Source organism: Microplitis mediator, chromosome 2 (genome assembly GCF_029852145.1).
Source record: "Microplitis mediator isolate UGA2020A chromosome 2, iyMicMedi2.1, whole genome shotgun sequence".
Taxonomy (NCBI): Eukaryota; Metazoa; Arthropoda; class Insecta; order Hymenoptera; family Braconidae; genus Microplitis; species Microplitis mediator.
The window spans coordinates 22,684,751-22,705,319 of record NC_079970.1 but is presented as its reverse complement, the minus strand read 5'-3'; the positions used below and the strand labels follow the sequence as shown (position 1 = coordinate 22,705,319).

General features: G+C 34.1%; 2 protein-coding genes across 2 annotated transcripts in view; one reads left to right on the top strand and one right to left on the bottom strand.

Annotated features, from left to right (window-relative positions):
* LOC130678584 (tyrosine-protein phosphatase Lar) overlaps positions 1-12,767 on the bottom strand; it is a 297,465-nt gene extending 284,698 nt beyond the window's left edge. The window contains exon 1 of the mRNA XM_057485894.1: positions 12,243-12,767. The gene's annotated coding sequence lies outside the window, so the exon portion shown is untranslated. The remainder of the gene's footprint in view (positions 1-12,242) is intronic.
* The window catches only part of LOC130678600 (uncharacterized), a 128,297-nt gene that overhangs the window by 5,066 nt on the left and 102,662 nt on the right, over positions 1-20,569 (top strand). The window contains exon 2 of the mRNA XM_057485924.1: positions 6,289-6,442. The gene's annotated coding sequence lies outside the window, so the exon portion shown is untranslated. The remainder of the gene's footprint in view (positions 1-6,288; positions 6,443-20,569) is intronic.

Genomic DNA, 20,569 nt, shown 5'->3' with positions numbered 1-20,569 from the left:
TTTTCATTTCTATAAGAGAGTTTTTACTTAAGTTACATCTTTTTGAATCTGTCAAGTTTAATAACGAAACTTTAAAAAACTGAAAGGATGTCTTTGAAGAATTTTATCAAGTAATTATATTAACTTGCACATTTAATAAACTCATTAAATTAGATTGTCAATAAAGAGGATAAGTTTTGAATTTATATTACCCGAGCAAAGTCTTTGTGTAGATAAAAAAAAGTTAAAAAAAGTAAAAAAGTAGACAAGGGAAAAAATGTTAAAATCCAGATTGTCTGAGTTTTATGAATGAGCGCCCCCTAGAGAAATATAGCACAGCGAAGGTAAACGGATCCAACCGATAAAATAATCCACGTTGAAAACTTGTAAAAGATTTACGACAGTGGTTTTAGGCCGTAGATGTGTACAGTATCTCGTTGATGCTTCGAGTTGACAACTTTATTCTATCGACGCTTCTATTCCGGTAGAGTAAGAGGGTCTCGGTTCCCATTTGACGCTCTAGTTCTTTCGCGCTATTTTCCGAGACATGATTTTCTTCTCTCATCATTTCACTTCCCTCAATATCTACTACACACACACACGTATATATATTTTATATATACAACAGTATGTCGTATATTCGATACTCGCACCAATTTCTCGGCGTCTTTATCTGCAAAATCATTCCCAAGTGTCCTTGTACCCGGTAAAACGATCCGCTGAGACTGCGCCCACGTTATCTAGGACATTCTTCCGATAGAAAATTGACAAGACGACAGAGGACAAGGAGCCTCCAAATAAATCATTACACTGTTTCAACTTTACTGTCTTATCTTTTACATTTCTTGGGTCGTATAAATTTATGAGTAATACGTATATGTATTTATATATATGTATACTATATATAGGCCATTTTTTTCTCTCCCTTTATTTTTCCACTTCACAGTAGGTATTTATAACCTATCGATTAATCGCAAAATGCACACATGTATGGAAAATAAATAACTCGCTTGAAAAATAAAAACCAGTCTGCTAATTAATTACATTCGTCAATTAAAAACGAAGTGTGTATTAAAAAATACATATGTTTCCAATGACTAAACAAATGATAAAACATCAAAAAATTTACATGTAGAGTTTTTTTTTAAATTCTTTTTTTGAGTACAACTCGCAGGCAATTCAATTTCACGCGTATAGATTTTTTGTGAAGCGAAAAAGAGGAAAAATATGAGGATTCTTTAGGTTGTATGCCGCCAAAACTTATTCTGTGGGGAATAATAACGTCCTACGTATGCATAACAAATCGGCTTTTGCGTCAGAATACGAAAACTCTAAAGCCTTGAGATTTGTCGGCTTAACAACAAAATAGTTGCTATTTTCGTTACTATATATAGATATAGATATATTTATGTCGGGAAAGGCCAGGTAGACTTTTTACAAATAGACATAAAAATATTAATAACTTGAATAAATTTTTATGTTGAATAATAGATGAAAAAAAGTAAAGTGTCGATAATTGTAACGGTTGCTTTATTTGCACGATGAATAAAATTGTGGTATTCATTGAGTGTGTAAAAGAGTCAATAACAAAAAGAATTTCACAGGGCAATCGCATAGAGATAATACCATAGAAAGTAGCAATTAAATTTTTGACGCCCAATTTATCGCATCGTCGATTCTAGTGCGCGGCTGCACTAGTACAGATGAGAGCCAATAAAATTCCGGGAATTCGGCTGCAGGTAATACCTCTCAAAAGTAATTTTACGCGAGCTTGCAACCATCCACTAAAAAAAAATGGTACTAGAGTTGCCCGTTATTTTAAATTTAAAGTCTAATATTTTTAGCCTCATACTAAAATAATTAAAGTTAAGTTACTGCTTCTCTGAGAAGACTGGTTAGAAAATTTTTTACCCGGGAAAAATTAAACAGATGTCTTATAAATTTTATTTTGATTCAACAATTTTGATAATAATTCAAAATCACTATCACGATATTTATACTGGTAACTTTGAATGTATACAATGTATATATACAGACATTTTATATATTTGTTTTTTTGGTAGAGTTTTAGTAAAAAATTCTCTGAACCCAAAAATAGGTGGAGCTTTTTTTGACCAATAAATTACTGATTAATTTTATTATTTAATTAAATTCTAATTATGATTTTCATTTAATATATACAAAAATATTTATCGTCTCGTTCTGCAATTCTATTAGAAGAAAATCAATAATTGCTTACACTAGAATACACAATCCTATAATACAACCCCAGATTAGAGATTTGAATTAATCGTTTGAGTCTAATTGTATCTCTGTACATGAAACTATTATAAGGGAATTCCACGCAATTTTTTTTTTTTTATCATAGGTCATTTTACCCCGCAGTTTTATCTTATCAAATTATTAATTATTCAAAAAACAAAATAATAAACAGTTCCAGAATACTAATTTTTCCTTTACTCAAATTTTGGCCCCACGGTCTGGGGGTTGATTTTTAATTATTTGCAGATGAAAGTAATTAAAAATTTGTTTTTCCTTTTTTTTTTTTTAAAGCTTAATTACTTTTTATATTCACACATTTGAATAATAACAGCATTAATTGATAATCCACAGAACGCAAAGTAAAACAAATAAAATAAAAACAATAAATGATGTTTACCACAAAGCCGGAATTCGTATGTTTGAATTACCAGTAGCACGATTAACTCAATTGTTGAATGAATTTAAAATGAATAATGAGTAACGAGTGATGATCGAATTACAGTACAACTGTACAGACTGCTGAGTGCCATCAAAATTTGTTTACGTTTGTGTATGAAAAGCAACTTTATAGCCCGTATTTATATTGAAAAATGTTTGATATCCGAAGAATGACGTACCGATGTGGAATGCTCGAGAAAGCGATTGAAAGTTGGATAATAAAAGTAGTCAAGTGGGGTGAAAAATCCTCGGCACGAATCGTGGAAAGAGGATAAATTTTCTCTTGGGTATTAAAAATTTTGAAAAAACTTCCGAGCAGCATTAAAGTAGACAGTTACAAGTAGTTTTCCATTATTGACACGTACAACAAACATAAAAGCACTTGACAACTGCGATTTTAAACATTATCGCAAAATCCGATCGAACGTTTTTCCCAACTATTTTTATTTTTTACTGCCATCGATTCAACTGCGTCATCGCTTTTCCCTACAAAAGTGTTTACGTTTTAGGACACGCGTAATAAAAATGCCTATGCTGTACTAATTATATACATTACACTTAAACTCTTTAATTAATTAAAATTATGTGCAAGCGGAAGTTGGTAGTTTTTAAAATTAATTTTGACTTTGTCTATTAATACAAACCGAAGTGGTAGAGTTAAAATAAACTCCAGATCCTCGAATTTTCTGTCATACGTTCGAACTATCTCAGTGTCGGAGCATCTGTCCGTTAGCCTGAGGTCAGCGGTTCGATTCCACCTCTGGGTTTTTACAAATTAAATTAGACCCACTCATTTTCAATCCATCAGAAGCGACTTTTGACCACTTTCTCTCAACAACCATCGTTTCAATAATTTAGTTTACGACAGATTGCACGTAGAACGTGACTTGAACGAATTATTAGTTGGTTTTAAAATAATAAATATATAAAAATTGAGATATAAAGATAAATATGAACACTTTGCATGTCATGAAACAACCAGGGGTAAAAAATATTTTCATCCACCGCAATCACTACAAACTACTGGGCATGACAGAGCACAAATCCACTTATTTCTCATCTCTCGGATCTAATAAACTCAAGCTCCGCATTACTCTATTTTAAATCTAAAAATAAAACCTAGAAAAATATAACTGAATAAGAAGTAGAAGATGTTATTGATTGAAACGTCAGTTGCAGGTATGGAAATTGAGTAAAATTTTCATTAAAAATTTTATCTGCCTTCGTACATAAAAAAGTTATGATAATAACAATAACAATAACAGTAGAAAATGATATGCATATGAAAAAAAATTTGGGTGATCGATTCAGCGTTGATTGCAGTCTCCAAAGCGTAACTGTGAATATTTATCGGTACGAGACTATTGTCACGTCCCTCGTCGATGCAAAACGTGTTTCAGCGAACACGCCAAGTGTAAGAGTGAGTGAATCAGAGATAAAGGAAGAGAGAAAGAGCTTTTGAGTGACAAGGGATGAATCCAAGAGGGGGAAAAGAGACAGAGAACTGGAGAAAACCCGAGCCGAGACACGTACGAGGGTTAGAAGCTCATTTGGGAGCCAAAGGAGGACAAGGGATTGCTAAATGAGGGGAGTGAGTTTGAGTGGTGAAGTTCGAACTCGTAGGTAGAGGTTTTGTTCCTATCCAGCATTGTGACAACTTAAACAATACTGCGTCTACACGCGGCGCAGTATAATACTGTGTTGAAAAGTAGTGACAATACAGTACAGTAGTGCGTTTAGCGCTTGTGTAGTGAGAGAGGAGTGAAGCGGGAAAAGGTCTTGGGCCTTTCTAGTGGTCCTCGACAGCATTTCACTATTTCTCTCACTGTCTCATCTCGCAGTAGCTGTCGTTGTCGTCTCGACCTCAGTCTCAGTCTCAGGCTCAGCCTCCGAGTCCTCCCTTGCCCTCGCAAAACACTTGGCGGCTTTGTTCTGCCTTTACTTTACAACACACACTCTCGTTCCAAAGAGAGGAGACCTATCCAACCGGATAAGAGTGGGAACGCATAGACACACTCACATGCACTGGGCGCTACTACTCTGGAGATTGTTGCCCGCCAAGAGCTTTATTATAAATACTCATACACTCATAAGTTGACATGGAATTCTTTATGGTTACACGAATACAAAATGCATGATAATTATTCTCTACTCTTGTGTTTTGAATACTTCTTCTAAACAATGAAACTTTTATTCTTAACGTTTGAAAAAATTATTAATTTTTTACGAAAATTTTTGGGAGGAAATTCAAAGCCTTTTATGATTATTTTTGAAAAATAATAATAGTCACCGTCTCAGTAATTAATTATAATTATTATCAAAAATTAGTTCTCATAATTTTTCCTCATAAATAAATTTACCAAAATTTTTCTCATTTTTACTTCATTAAAATTCTAAATTTATCTCCAGGAAAAAAAAAATCGTATCTAAATTTTTTTTTTATGTTCCACAATAAAAAAACTCTAATTTTCAGTAAACAGAGATTCGAAAAAAAATATCAAAATTAAAAAAGTATTAAAATTTCTTTGCCTATTTTACCTCACATTCTTAATGTTCCAATCAAGCTCCGGTGAATAATTCCCTGTTCCAGTTAATGTCGTGAAAAAAATTCCCGTACTTTTAGTAGCCGAGTATCTTTTCCGGAGTATAAGTAAATGATACGGTCAGACGTAATGCGATTTATATCAGTAACAGGTTATTTGAATAAATGATTACTCGCGTGCGAATAATTTCGACAACACAACTAGAATCAAAAGCTCAGAAAGTGTAAGTACGAGTATAAGCACAAGTATAATACACTTATTAGTATAATGAAGATGTCTGACACAAAGCGAGAGTTTGTCGAATATAATTTAAAAGTGTAATTATGGATGTCAGAATAGTGTTGAAGATGGCTCGGTGGCGTGTGCGAAGCTTGCAGCATTGAACCACTGTATCAAATCTAGGCTCGTGCATCAACCCTATCATTTCCGGTCGGCAGTTCCCGAATACACGTCTACTAACTTTCCTACCCACCGCCTCTATCCAGTCTCTGTTATTATCTCGCCCTCTCTTCCTCCTTATCCCTCTTGCTCGCTCCCTCACTCTATGCATGTTTTGCACGAGTTTCCTATAGCCGTTTTAACGCAAACTCTTTACCAAGTTTGCGCCCCTTTGCTCTTACCTTTGCTTAACCACTTTACCTTATCCAATAATCGTCATGTCAAACTCGATTAAAAATATTTTTTACTTTTTTTCCCGCCTAGAAATTTCTCTACACTATTTATCTCCCAATATTCTATCATGAGCTCGAGTTTTCCTCACAATATAAATATTTACACACAGAAAAAAATTATTTCTCCATGCAACAAATTTTTTTTCTGTCTTGAAAAATTTTTCTTGGCCTAAGAAATTTTTTTTTTAATTTATAATGCGAAAAATTTCTTAGGGGAAGTAAAAATTTATTGTGCCAAGAAATTGTTTTTTTTCTGTGCAAAAACTGAACCCTTGTAAATAATTTTAAAAAAAAATTTAATAAATAAAAAACTGTCATTTATTTTTACGCCTTTTTTACGTGAAGGCATTCTCATCTCAGCCTTGTGACGTTTTTTTTTTTTATTCTTATTCCAGGAACGAAACTTTTTAAAACCCGTACAATTTAGTCCCGGGAGTAAGGAAGAAAAGTCACGTGTCGTGATTAGTGGGACTGAATTTTAAGAAAATTGTAAGGGAGAAATTAAAAAGTATGAGGGTAATGAGTAAGTCGGCGACAAACTTCATTAAGGTGAGTAAAAAAAGTAAAATATGTAATATTTAAATTAATAACTTTTATAATTATGGATTATGCTCTTAAAAAGTGAGTTGTGAGTTGTAGTTTGTAAGTACGATCCAGTAAATCTTGTCGAGGTTATTCCGTAATGTTTTATGGTAGATAAAAAAAAAGCTTGAAATATTAGCATTCACGTGATGAAGAAATTATGGGGATTGAACGGTGATAATGGCCCATACAATGAATCATGACCCAACCGATATATATAATACGTTTGGTTGATGTATTTGTATATGTAATAATATTCGGTTCGGACGTACGTAGCTTGTATGTGACAGCCATTCATACTCGGAAGCGTATTTGCGTTCTCGGGTCTGTAAATTCTATACTCGGTGATCCATTGTCACGATTTAGCGATAGGATAAATGGGAGGATGATTAAAAGGAGGATTAAAAAAAAGGAAGTAATTAGCAAGTTTATTATTATAATTGCGAGCAACAAGTAAAAGACTAAGAATAAAAAATGAGGGAAAAATTTAATTTATGCTAATGCTCTCAAGGGAACTTGGTGAGATATTTAAAAATGTAATAGGATTTTTTATTTTTCCAACCAAGTTAAATATTAAAACGCCGATTAACATTTTACTTTTGGAAATTTGTTTATAAATAAAGATTACGGTTTTTAGAATTTATTTATACTCAGATGTAAAGGAAAAGCGGTCGCCATAATTTAAAATTCAAGAATTAAAATCCCTTTGCAATAAAAATCACAGAAACTCGACAGGGCCAGCGGCTAGACAGATAGCATACATATCTAGAGCTCGAATCACTCCCGCAGACTCCCTTTGTGTTCAAAAGATTAGTATTTCTGATTAAGCCGGTTGCGATCAATAAACAACAAGGGCAAATACCCAACCAGAAAATAAGATTTACATAATAAACTTTTCTCCAAACACTAATTTTCTGAGCTTCCGGTCTGTCCCACTAAAACAAAATTCACTGAAGCCACAATAAATAACCCAATTTACCAATCACACTCGTTATAATAAAATGTCTCGAATAACCGAGACCCAAATTACCAAGTAAACACAATAATCACCTACAATGATCAGCAGAAAATAAAATCGTCGCGTGTTTATATAGCTTTCAGTCTCGTTTCACGTCTATAATATATAAACCTCAATCTAACATCGACGACAATATTAACAAACAATAATAACAACAGTAATAGTGGTAATAATTACAAGGTGGAAAAAGGTCTCACCCATTCGATCTAATAGAAATCACTTGAATGCATGAACCATTCGCATTAGCGTTTATACATGATGAATAGCTCTAATTTCGTGGGCGAGAGATCACGTAGTCACGGTAAATTTCGTAGAAACCCTGACCGCACACCAATACGATCACCATATTTTCTCTCTCCCAAGCCATGTACTAGTGTACTAAACACTAGACCGAAAACACTAAGGCTGCAGAATTTGTCCGGACTATCTGTACATAGAATTTATCCCCGAACATATAGCGAGCCAAAAGCACGGGATTTATACACGTGCTAACGAGGTGTCCCGCTCTGGGAGTATTCCTAAATCATATCGACACTCGTGCAAGCACACTGCATACATTGATACAGACATAACCTCCGTGACCTCTACGTGCTAAATATTTCAGAGCAGAAACTACTGGCGGGTTCACACACCGGCAACCGGTTCTCTCATTAATTTTCGGATCCGTAATCATAGGAGCATACTGGATGCTTCCAGAGCTTTTTGCTGCACACTCAAACAGACATTAAACAAGACTCGAGCGTGCACACGTGTACTGTGGGTATCGAGTGTGTTAAGTGTCGGTGTGTTGCGCTGGATTGGCGAAACTGCTGGAAGCTGGAAGTGAAGAGGACCAGAGGCGCGTGAAAATGAGACACACATGGATGGGTCAGTAATGGTGGTGGTAAGTCGAATTAACATCTGTGTGGTTGCTAATACATACATGTGTGCTGGAAATACGCGTGTATTAATGTACGCCATGGCAGTTTATTCACCCGACAGACCGACCAGCGCCGGGTGAAATACAGAGTCGGGGACTTGGGGATCGGAGATGCTGAATGGGGATGGGGATGCCGGACACTGCTTCGGCGGGCTGGATATAGAGAGCGAGGACGAGGGCTGGATTGTGCAAGTGAATGTGCGAGTGTGGAAGCGGCCATAATCACCGCGCCGATGAGATTAATGTCGCTGTCGTGATGCTTGTTGTTTCATCCCCCCCGGGAGAGGGACGAAAATTTTGTTCGTTTACGAAAATTTCCCCGACTCCCTACGGCTTTGGCCTCTGCACACTACCAATCGATATTAGAGCCCTGGCTAGTGTGTAGTGTCGAGTGTGTAGGGCGCCAAGGGTGTGAGGTCTGAGTGCTGGTGTTACGGCTCCAGTAATTCATTGGAATATAAATATTTCAAGTATTGGAAAAATTTACGATTGATTTATCGACTGAAATATTATTTATATGTAATCCAACACATGGGGCAAGATGGTTGAGTTTAATTATTCGTCTAAAGTTTTTAATTTAATATTTAAATTGCCGCTAAATTTTTTTTTCTGTTTTGAAAAACAAAAAAAATTTTTTAATAAAACTTATTTTATTAGTATGAATTATTTGAAAAGTGTGTGTGCATTGATTAAACGTAATTTGAAAATGAAACTTTAGATATAACGGTATAAATTGAAATGTAAACGAAGGTATTATTTGAATATAAAACACTTTAGCCGTCTTGGGTGTGTTTGAGTTTCTATGAATTCGCTGCGTCTACCTTTAAAACCACCAGCGCTACCACCATCACCACCAGCACCACCACCACTACTACTACTGCTATCTTCAACTACAACGACAATTGCCAGCCTTTAGGAACACGCTATGACTACAATCTTTGTTGGAGATATTCAAAGGAGCAGGAACTGTCAAGTACGAGAGTCGTTATCTTTTTCATACGCGCTTGTGACGAAAATGAGCCAGTATAAGATCCGCGAGCTCTTTAAAAGTCAACTTAATCTTCGTAATCTCGCCGTATCATACTCTTGGCTGTACTACTTCGCTCTGCTATGCTCTAGTCTGTTGCGGAAATTTTCTCGTATTCAATACACCCAAAACCACACACGCACGCGCCATTTAAATATAATTTTATAATTCTATTTACCATTTAAATTAATTACTAAAGTTTAATTTATCTTTCACTACTTTTTATTCATTAGTTTTTCATTTTATATTCAAACTTAATTATTCAAAAATTATTATTTTTGCTTTTAACCCGTTGACCTGCTTCCGATTTTTTAGATGAATAAAATTTGGCGGAAAAAAAAAAATTATTTGATGAAAGATAAATTTATCTTGTTTATGTTTGGAGGCCAGAGACAAAAATTGAATTTATTTATTTTCATGTCTAAAGAAAATTAGACAATCATTCGCCAGCTTCAAAAATTTGTTTTTTATTTTAGGGTGCAGTGAAGTAGCTTTGAAAAATTTTATCGCCTGATCCTAAAAAAAAAGTAATTACTGGAATTTTTCAAAGTTTTCCCTCTCCAACGTTCATTTTACAACAGATAAATTTTCATATTTTTAGAAATATTTTATTTTTCATTCAATAGTTTTTTTTTTTTTTTTTCAAAATTTAGAAGTGATTATAAAATATTTATCACTTATAAGTTCAAGCACACGATGAGCTAAAGCTTTATCGTCAGTCTTTTTAGTTTCAAATTAAAAAATTTCAGTTATATGCATTGAAAAAAAAAAAAAAATATAAAAAACTGTTGCCCGGTTGTTTGAAAGAGTATTAATAAAAGTCGTGCATCAAATACGGGCTATGGGTTAGCATTAAATTGCACCGTAAGGTGGTGGTTTGCAAAAGAATGCTCGTTTCCCTACAGGAAAAAATTACCAATTTCCAATATAAAATGAGATACGAGATAGTTTAAAAACAAAGTACAATAAAGTGCTTTGAACGCGAGTAGAAGCGCGTATAGACAAGGGAAAAAATTTAATTGTTGTCGTATTAAATGCCCGAGGACCGAAAGAACCACCAGCCGGATAAGTTAATCCAGGCGCGATTCGCCGTAGGGCTGGAGGTAGACACGGGTGTAGGTATATATGTATATATAGAGAGGGACAGAGGGAGAATAAAGAGGTGGCGGTTGATAATGTGAGCCAGCATGAGCTCGATGGACGGTTGAAATTAATTCGTGATACCTTGCAACGACACAGGGGCTTAAAATAATTAGCGTTCAAAATGCACGGCACGATTTTGGCAGAGTCCCGGGATATCACCCGAGCTAGAGAGAATAGAGGATATTACTACAGTATACACTACACACAGCTTTACTGCAGACTGCAGGCTGTATGACTAGTGTAGTGTACTGTAGAGCTGTAAAGAGAACTGGACGACTGACATAATTTTAACCTACAGAATTAGTAGACTCAGACGCGACAATTACCGAGCGTTATAATGTTAATGAAGGTCATAAAAATGTTAAGGATTTTCGGCTTTAACGAGCTGCAAAAAATATTAATATATAGATACAAGTATAAAAGGATGAATTTAAAAAAAGTAAGGAATAAAAAGGATAAAAAAGACGGTCAATTTAATTGTCACGGCTTGTACCTTCGTAATGTCGTGTTAATTCTTAATGAATAACGACGCTGTCCATTTTTCATCGTTAACGGTCATATTTATATGTACGTACGTACGTACCTGCGAATTTATATATATATATAGATATAGAGTGACGGTAATTTATTATCAAGTCTTTAAGCTTTCATCCTATTTGTTGGATTTGCTTCGATACCATTTAACTAGGCACCTTGTGAAGCCTGATAAATTACGTTTGCTATTCGTTTATTTATTTTTTTAATTCATTGTTGAGGCATAAATGCATTTTTATGAGTAATTGTTCATTTTAGAAGTGATTTGTCAAACGTAATTGTTCATTTATTTTTATTTTTGTCAGCGATGTTTTTTTTTTAAATGGAGTTTTATGAAAAATGGTGATTTCATGGTCTGACTTGTGGGTCCGGGTTCGAGACTTGGGCAGAATTTTTTTGTCGGTGAATTTTTTCGTCAAATAGTCGATGGATTAATTAATCAGAATTGTACTTATATGGAGATTTAGAATAAAGAAGATGGGGTAAAATGACCAACTGTTTATTTTTGAAGAAAATTACAGTGACCACATTGCCCCACTACTTCATATTTTTTATTTAATCAAAAAATGTGGACGTCATCAATTTAAAAATTTAAATTTTGAGTCCGATTTCTGGTCACGGATTATTTTTACATTTTAAGATTTTGTTGTATCAAAAATTATAATAAAGAAGAAAGTGGGGTAAACTGGTCACCCAGTAATTTTAATGACTTTTCCCCACTCTCAAATTTTATCACAAAAAAAAATTTTTAATGCAATAAACGTAAAAAAATTTAATTTTAGACCAAAGTCGAGGTTCCGGGTTCGAGACCCGCTGACAGGAATTTTTTTTCGGCAAAAAAAATATTTGACTAAATAAATTTTCTTAAATCTGACATTAGAATGAAAAAAAATAAATCAACGTACTATTGATTTAAAAATAACAACTAATCAAGTAAATAAAAAAATGAATAACATAAACGGATACTCGTACAGATAAAAATAAGATGAAAAGTGTTTAATCTCGTGTACACGACTGTTCGTACATCGATCCGCTTGAGTTCATTGTACCATTGATAAAAAAATATCCTATCTCAACTCATGCTTTTCCAATAATTTAAAAGAATGAAACAAATAACAAAACTCACCTTTGAAGAAAATTATTTAAAATTGAATCCTCGTTAGATTATCATTATTTGATATTTATATATCTTGTCTCACTCTTATCTCAACCCTTTACAACCACTAAACCATTTTGTTTACCCACTACATTATCCAGTGGCTTCAACTAATCAATAAATAAATTAATCAACTATCTTGACTAGTAATAATTAGTAATAATAATAAATACAAGTGACACTAATTAATAAAACACGAAAACACGTGACTAAATATTCAAATGTCAGTTTGAGTAGTAGTCTCAAGAGCACTCGTACTCTCCGCAAACATTTAACTACACCTGGATTTAAATTCAAAGTCACAATTAAAACTAACCCACGATTTAATATTTTCTAAAATAAAATTCTAGTTAAATATTTAAAATGTCATTTATTATAATTATTATTATCTATATAATTAAATTCACTAAATATTTATTCTATAACTCGTACTTTTGATTATACGATAGCACGATTTGTAACACGGAGTGCGCTGACGGAGGGTAGAAACGCGACTCACCCTCACCAAGCTTGGGGTTTAACTGAGTGTTTGCTAGTACGACATTACTATCTGCGTCGCGCATGCTCTCTAGTGTCACTTTTTACACGAATTGCGGTTAGTGTAAGAAAAAAAAAAAAAAATAAATAAATAAAAAAAGTTTAAATAAAAATAAAATAGTTAAATAACTTTTGTCTCCTTATAACGAGTCATCTGTTTAAACCGGAAAATAAATTTTAAAAAGTACCGCTGGTACCTCATGCGTGAAATTATATCCGAGGGTTCGATGTATATAATACTGATCGATAAAAAAGACTAGTTACATAATAATATATAAATCAAAAGTAGAGAGTCTGAGTATGAATAAAAATATTAAATATTATAAGCACAAGCGAGATAATGCTGCATTTTTTTACCGTCTATCTATTTTAGATTTTTTTTTTTTTTTTTTTTTTATTATGTATCACATGCGAATTTCCGAGTAAAAAATCCAGTCGGTTGATTGAAAACGTGAAGGGAAAGATGAAACGAATATCGATTAATTGAACGAAAGAGTAATAAAAGTGCTCGAGAATATTTAACAAAAGTTAATTTATAAATTGGAGATTTTTTATTTTTATGTAAACTGTAAAAAAAAACGGAGTAAGTCCAGGCGGTGTAGGTGTTAAAATTTTTGGTGTTGAATTTCCACACCGAAAGTGGTATTAAAATAACACCACCGCTGGTGTAAATAATCTTTACCGTTTAAAAAAATTTCCCGGTGTTTAAATATTTTTCGGAGTTGAAAATATTTAACTGTGAATATTTTTACTTACTCGATCACTACAGTGAAACAGTCTTTTTATTAATTAATTGAATTGTTGGTGGTTGAAATGGTGGGGGTAAAATTGTGTAATTTTTAAATAAATTACGTATGTCATGAACAATTATTTAAATAAGTACATAGCAAAATTGAAATTTCCTCTAGACAATATTCATTAAATTTTTATATTTTTTTATATGTACACAGAAAAAAAAAAAATTCTCGGCTGAAGGTAAATATTCTTGATTCAAGAAAATTTTTTTGGAGATCTAAATTTTCTCAGTAAAGTAAAAATCTTCTCCGACTAAGACGAATTTTTTTAACCAAGACAAATTCTCTTGGCTCAAGAAAATCTTGACTTAGTTCTCGAAAATGTTTGTCTTCAAAAATATTTTCTTGACTCAAGATAACTTTTTTTTCTGGGTATTGCATTTTTTTTTTCTAATTCCTACACGTGAAATTTTTTTTGTACACCGATTTAACACCGGTATTTTAACACCACCTACACCGGTGTTATTTAATTTTAACACTGCGCGGTGTTAAATTGAGTCCATTTTTACCACCACTCGCTTTACAGTTTTTCGGCCTGAAAAAATATATAAGCAAATTAAATAAACATATATGTTCTTATAAAGTAATATATTTTTAAAATATGAGCAAAAAATCGATTTATCTTCCATTTAAAAGGGAGCGGTCTCTTTAAAACAGTTCGTATCCTAGCAAACTTATAAACCCACTAAATAAATAATAAAACAACAATTACGATCGTAATTTTTCATAGGGTTCCTTCTTATGACCTCCTTAAGTTGATAGAGAAAAAATGAACTCAGTTGATTGAGTATTTACAAATGTACAGTGTCTCCAATACCCGCGCGTACGCAAAAATCGACTAAAGACGTTTCCATGTGTACGCTAGGCCGAAATTAAATTTTCTAGATTAATCACTCATTCGCGAAATTATTATAATCAATAACAAGATTGAACTAAAGATAAATTTTCCGAACGAATATTAATTAGACGATTGTACAATAAACTCTAGTGAAAATCCGAAAATAAATGATCAAGTTCCAAAATTATCTCCGACCGAGCGCATCATAAAAATTACATTAGAGAGTATGAATAATTCCAAGTCGTCTCAGATAGTGGCATGAAAAATGAACCAGGACTGTGATGACCTCCGTACTTTTAATAACCGCCAAATAATTAAAAATCAAAAAGGATAATAATGAAAATGATTAAAAGTGTATTTAGAACAAAGCATTAAAATAATGAATGGCATACCGTTAAAATAAAATGAAAGCATCGTTGTTCGAACAACCGAAAGGACAAAGCGTTGCAATTATCATATTAAAACCTAACAATTAATAGTCGATTACTCGACAACATTAAAAAAAGACAGCCGACGATAAATTAATAGCCCGAGGGTTCTTCAGCTCGCAGCTCCAGCTCCAGCTCCAGCTCGCAACTCGCAACTCGCTTATACATGGATGTATGCATACATACATAGATAGGATGCATGCATTAAAACCCCGATAGGGTTTATTCTCTTTAAATTCAACTGGCAATCGCGTCCACGCAAGCAGTCAGAGCTCGAATTCCGTATCATGCATCCCACTCAACTCTTTCTCTCTATCTGACTAGTCGACAAATATGCGTGCTCACGTTACCTATAGTATCATCTGAATGCGCGTAATCGATCCGAGGGATTCGATTGCTCGCTTTGCCGAATCGGAAACAAGCGACGAGGGACTATTAAAAAGATAGCTTCACCTCAATATATATATACCTACATCCATCCAATATATATTTATACATATATATAGAATATATACTCACTATCCACAACTCACTACTAATACTGGCAGCATTTCCGTACAGCAGTAGTACCCCAATACTTGAACTCTACCGAATTACGAGCACGTCCGCACATACATCTCTAAATTGACACGGGTTATCGTGAACTCGTAGGTATTTATAAATGGGGATTTGGGATATGTAGGGTAACACGCCCTGCTTTCATTTCCTCTAGTCTATTGAGTCATATCATACCGTATCCATTTAATATTTAAATACCGACACGCGCTTTCCTAAAGAGATTAAATGACCCTTTTGAGAGAATTATTCGGTCCCTGTACCCTAGGTTAACAACAATAAATAAAGTTGAGGTGACCAAGACAACGGAGCGAGCATTTTTCACGGGAACTGATGGCCGAGGATAAAAAGCTCCTATTCTGGTCTCGTGGGGCTCGAGTTGGTGCAGTTGATGCTGCTGGAGGAGATGAAGGCTCGGAGAAGCTTTTTCAAGCTGGTGAAGCTTGTAGAGAACGTGTTGTCTGTAAAAATAGACACGATAACGCTCTCAATTCAAAAGCCCTTGTTTGCTGGTGTGTTTTCAAATAAATTATGTTCGAGGCCATGTTGAAGAGACTAGAAAACGCGAGAAATCCCAACGCCCTGGGCTACAGACAATAATTTTACCGCGCCAGCGGACTGGGGAGCAAGAACTCGGGCTTCAGCTGGAAGAAGAAAGGATACTTGGGAATACCTTGTAGCGTTCTTCGCGTTCTTCACTTTGTCTGTTTTTTATTTTACAATTTATTTTTTTTTCTTATTCATTTTTAGTTTTTTTCCCTTTAAATACATCGCGGTTTTTTCGCACCACACATCCCGTCGAGCGGGTGTGTGTAATCGATGAGAGCCGAGGGTGAGAAAACTGGATAGAAGATGGGCCGAGTTAGTTTAAAATCACGTTACGAAATAACGGCTTCAGTTTTAACGATTTTACTGTTATGAGTAAAAAGAGCTTTCAGTAATTTAACCAAATCCACCAATCGAGAACTCGGTTCTGTAGTTTGGTATTTTTTATCCATCTTACAGGATCAATTAATGGGGTCCTCATTTTATTTTTCTTCTTTTAAACATTTATGCAAAATAGTTATTTATGTTTATGTGAAAAAGAAAAATTTTTACAAAACTTTTTTTAGTTTAAAAGGTGTTTTTATACTTTTTATTGTTTGAATAAATTTACGACCACTGGGAAAATAAATTGTGATGTGGGGTTTTAAGAAAATAAACAAAAAGTAAAAGAAAGTTTAACCGTTTTTCATTATCATTTTCGCGTGAGACCCAAGTTTGTGAGTGTATATGTATATTTCGTGAAGCTGCTTTTCCCAATTTATGAGTATCATGTAGTACTTTGAATAACACAGACAGTTTTAATACACTTTTGTTTAATTAATTAACTGAGAAAATTCACAATTAGGTCGGCTACACATAAGGTTCAACAAGGTAACCGTTTATTATTTCAAATTATTCATTTCTTCAATTATAAATCCACTTGTTAACTCGTCCAATTATTTTTATTGTTAATACCGTTGACGGGCAGTTTAGACGCATTCATTACGAGCTCATTTTCTCAAACTATCGCGTTGTTTGCAATCAATAATGTTATTAATAATAAATACGTATGTGCTTTTACTGTATTACTGAGCTACTGCAGGCATGTCTTTCAGTTTCATATTCCTATTATTTAAATTAGAAACGTGTTACTCGACAACAGCTAATTTTATATGATTCCATAAATTTTATATTAGTTGTAACACTGTAAAAAATTTACGGAGTGAACGCTGATTAAATCTGGAGTAAGCGCGGACCGGATGATTGTACACGTGGAGAATTTTTGAGTAAAAATTGCACATAAAGTTTGGTACTTTAAGGACATCCAGTCAGTAACTAAATTTTTATGACGTTGTTAGTAGAAATTGCACTTGATTTACATGCTTTCGAGTAGTTTATTTTACAATGTACATGGGAAAACTTGAGATATTTACCACATGCCCGACAGTATCGAACTTTTTGGTTAATTTTTATGTACCTGAAGATCGGAACGTTTTTCGAACAACGAAAATAAAAAAAATTGATGAAATTTGACGGCTTACGGGGTAGTTTCGGAGTTAAGGGTTGGCTTAAGATTTTTGGCTGACATATTAGTATTACGTGCGAAATATTTTGGAAATCTAGTCATCCAGTAGATTTTTTAATTTCAAAATTTTTTTTTTCGTAGGGCGAAAAACGTTACGATCTTCAGGAACATGAATTTTTACTAAAAATTTCTCTGCGTGTATTTCGACTGGAAAAAATTGGGAGTGACTGCGGATTTCATTTAAATTAGAATTCACTTGGAATTCCGGAGTTTTTAAGAAAATCACTTCGCATACGGAGTAAATAAGGAGTTTGTTTCTTCAACGGAGTGGTTTCGAAGTGAACTGGATTATATTTCAATCTGCATTCACTTTGATTCGGAATCGTAGTATTAAAATAAAATTCCCTTCGGAGTAAATTTCACTCCGACGGTATTAAATAAATAAACAGTCATCCGCTTCACATTCACTCCGGATTTAATCCGTGTTCACTCCACAAATTTTTTACGTTGTATTTAATCTCCTTGCAGCAAAATTCACTCCGAAGGAGTTTATTTTAAAATAAAAACTCCGAATCAGAGTGAATCCGGATTTAAATAAAATCTGCAATCACTCCCGATTTTTTACAGAGTACTCTGCTATTTTTTTAGTTCAAATATTTGAGACCGTTACTGTCTAGTTGTTTGAATTTTATTATCATTATTAATGATATTGTTGATTTTCTTAGGATTGTTAAGTTTTCGTAATCTATGAACAGGATATTTTAAGCCATATACATATATTCATATAACGGTATTGTGTACATTAGTGTATATACATATACACATATATAGTCACCTTAGAATTCCAAAGCTCGCCAAAGTTAGCACAGAGTTTCACAGGAAAATAAGTTTGCGTATCGCAGAATTGCAGCTGCTCACAACCGCTCGCTTTATCTTGGAGCACCATCACGCGGAAACGACCCGGGGGATGTGCTTTCACGGGAAATTCGATGTCATTCGAGTACAACCAATTGAAGAAATAAAACGCAGAGGTTCATTCTTGCCTACAAAGTAGATTCAATCATTCTCCACCAAAATATATACTGACTCACAACAAATAGAAGAAACAAAATAAATAAAAGAAATACTTAAAGTTACTTGAAACACAATTTCAACAAAACACTCTTCCACTTTCAGCAACCAGTAAAACTTTATAATTCGAGAAAAATCCCGCAGCGATCCATTACCAACTCGATGAAATTTTTGATAAATCACCCGAACTGCTAATTCAAATAACAAATTCAAATTCGTTTCCAATCCCAATTGAGCGTAGCATAGAAAGAAGATTTAAAAGCATCTCAGATTTATTTCGCTCGCATGCGCGATTTAAACAAAGGATCCTCGGGGGTATAAGCTGCTTAACGACTCCGTGCTTGGTCATTTTTGCTCCAATCTTCAACTCGGTTCACTAGCCCATCCATTTACCCAACAGCTTTCACTATTTTTATTTATTTACTTTATTTATTTTTTTTCTTTTTACTATTTTCATTAAAAACAATTCCATTTCAAAAGGACCGTTATCTCAATTCGTTTCCCCTTTCCATCATCGCCGAGCGCAAAACTTTTTTAAAACATTCTCGTTCCAACTTATCCGCCCGTATCTTTTTATCTTTTTCTCCACTTGCTCACTTTATTTGCCTGATATATTTTTTTGTTTATTTATTTCCCGCAGAGCCCTCTTTAGAGTAAACGCTCGCTATAAATTGCCGGTGGAAAAATGAGAAGACTCAAGGATTAGACATAGATTATAATTTCTGAGCCTCTGCTTTTTACGCGGCAATTTCAATTTATATTACTCCCTTTCTCTATTTATGTGTATTTACAGTACCACCTGATTTAAATCTACTCCCACTACTCGACATAAAAAAGTGTCAATAGCATATAAATATATAAAAAAATCTACAGTAATTATATATAAAACCGTAACATTTAGCTTATATTCTTCACGCCCTTATTCTTCGGCATCGTCATTCCGCCTTGGCTTGACTCTCCCTAACCCTCACCCTCTGGCGCCCGACAAAAACGACACACCGTCTCTATAGCAACGCACTCTAGTTTTATTCGAGAATAGCGTTTTCAACCCCATGTTATCACGTTTCCCCAAGGTTACACCAATCGAACTACTTACAATTACCGTCGTAACAAAAAAACCTCACCTTTATTTACCTTAAATTATGGCTCTTTGTTGGTGAAGCCAAAAAATATTTTTTTTTTAAATTCCGATACCTGAAATTAGCTCGGGCTGCTGATAAAAAAAAAAAAAAAGTCCCGAAGCTTTTGAAATAAAATATTTTTAACAAAAAAATGAACTCGAATAGACACATCCCGAACACGGCTCGTCGACGAGCATCCATAAATCTCTCAGGCAAATGATTGATCGATTGTCAAATAAATATTCACAGTAATACAATGCCCAAGATTCAAGAATGATGATAGTGTAGCCATGCCTGTAGCTATAGTTGTAGCTGTAGTTGTGTAGATATGATACTGTTGGCTCGGCAAACTCTCCCCGATTCCGGGGGTTTCAGCACTGGCATGACAACACAAAAAAATCCACCCGTGGAATTATTCCGTCAGCATATTGACAACGTGGCAGCGGAGCATCGTCAACTACGACAAACGACTCTAGTGGCATCATCCGCAAACCCCTCAATCTATCCTGTTCAATTTTTACGCTTCATTTTTTTTATATTCTTTGTTTTCTATCTATAGAACTTTCCATCCTCTTTTCTCCTCTGGTTTATTTTTTTAGCTTCCATAACAACAATGGCACGTAGTAAAAAAAAAAAAGCCAATTTATCAAAAACAACGAGTGATCCTTAACCAAGTTACTCAGCGGGAGACGCGAGTTGTTACAGTAGGGATGGGTGGGGAGTCCGACGTAACGAGAAAAATCGATATGCTTGCGTTTTAACAAGGTGGCGAAACGCCACAGATAAGAATAATATTTATTGTTCCAGTTAATTTACAATTCGTCTGAAATGAGTCTCGTCTAGTCTAATAAATACATCCTAAAACTGTTGCCTATAAATATATATATACATTAACATATGTGC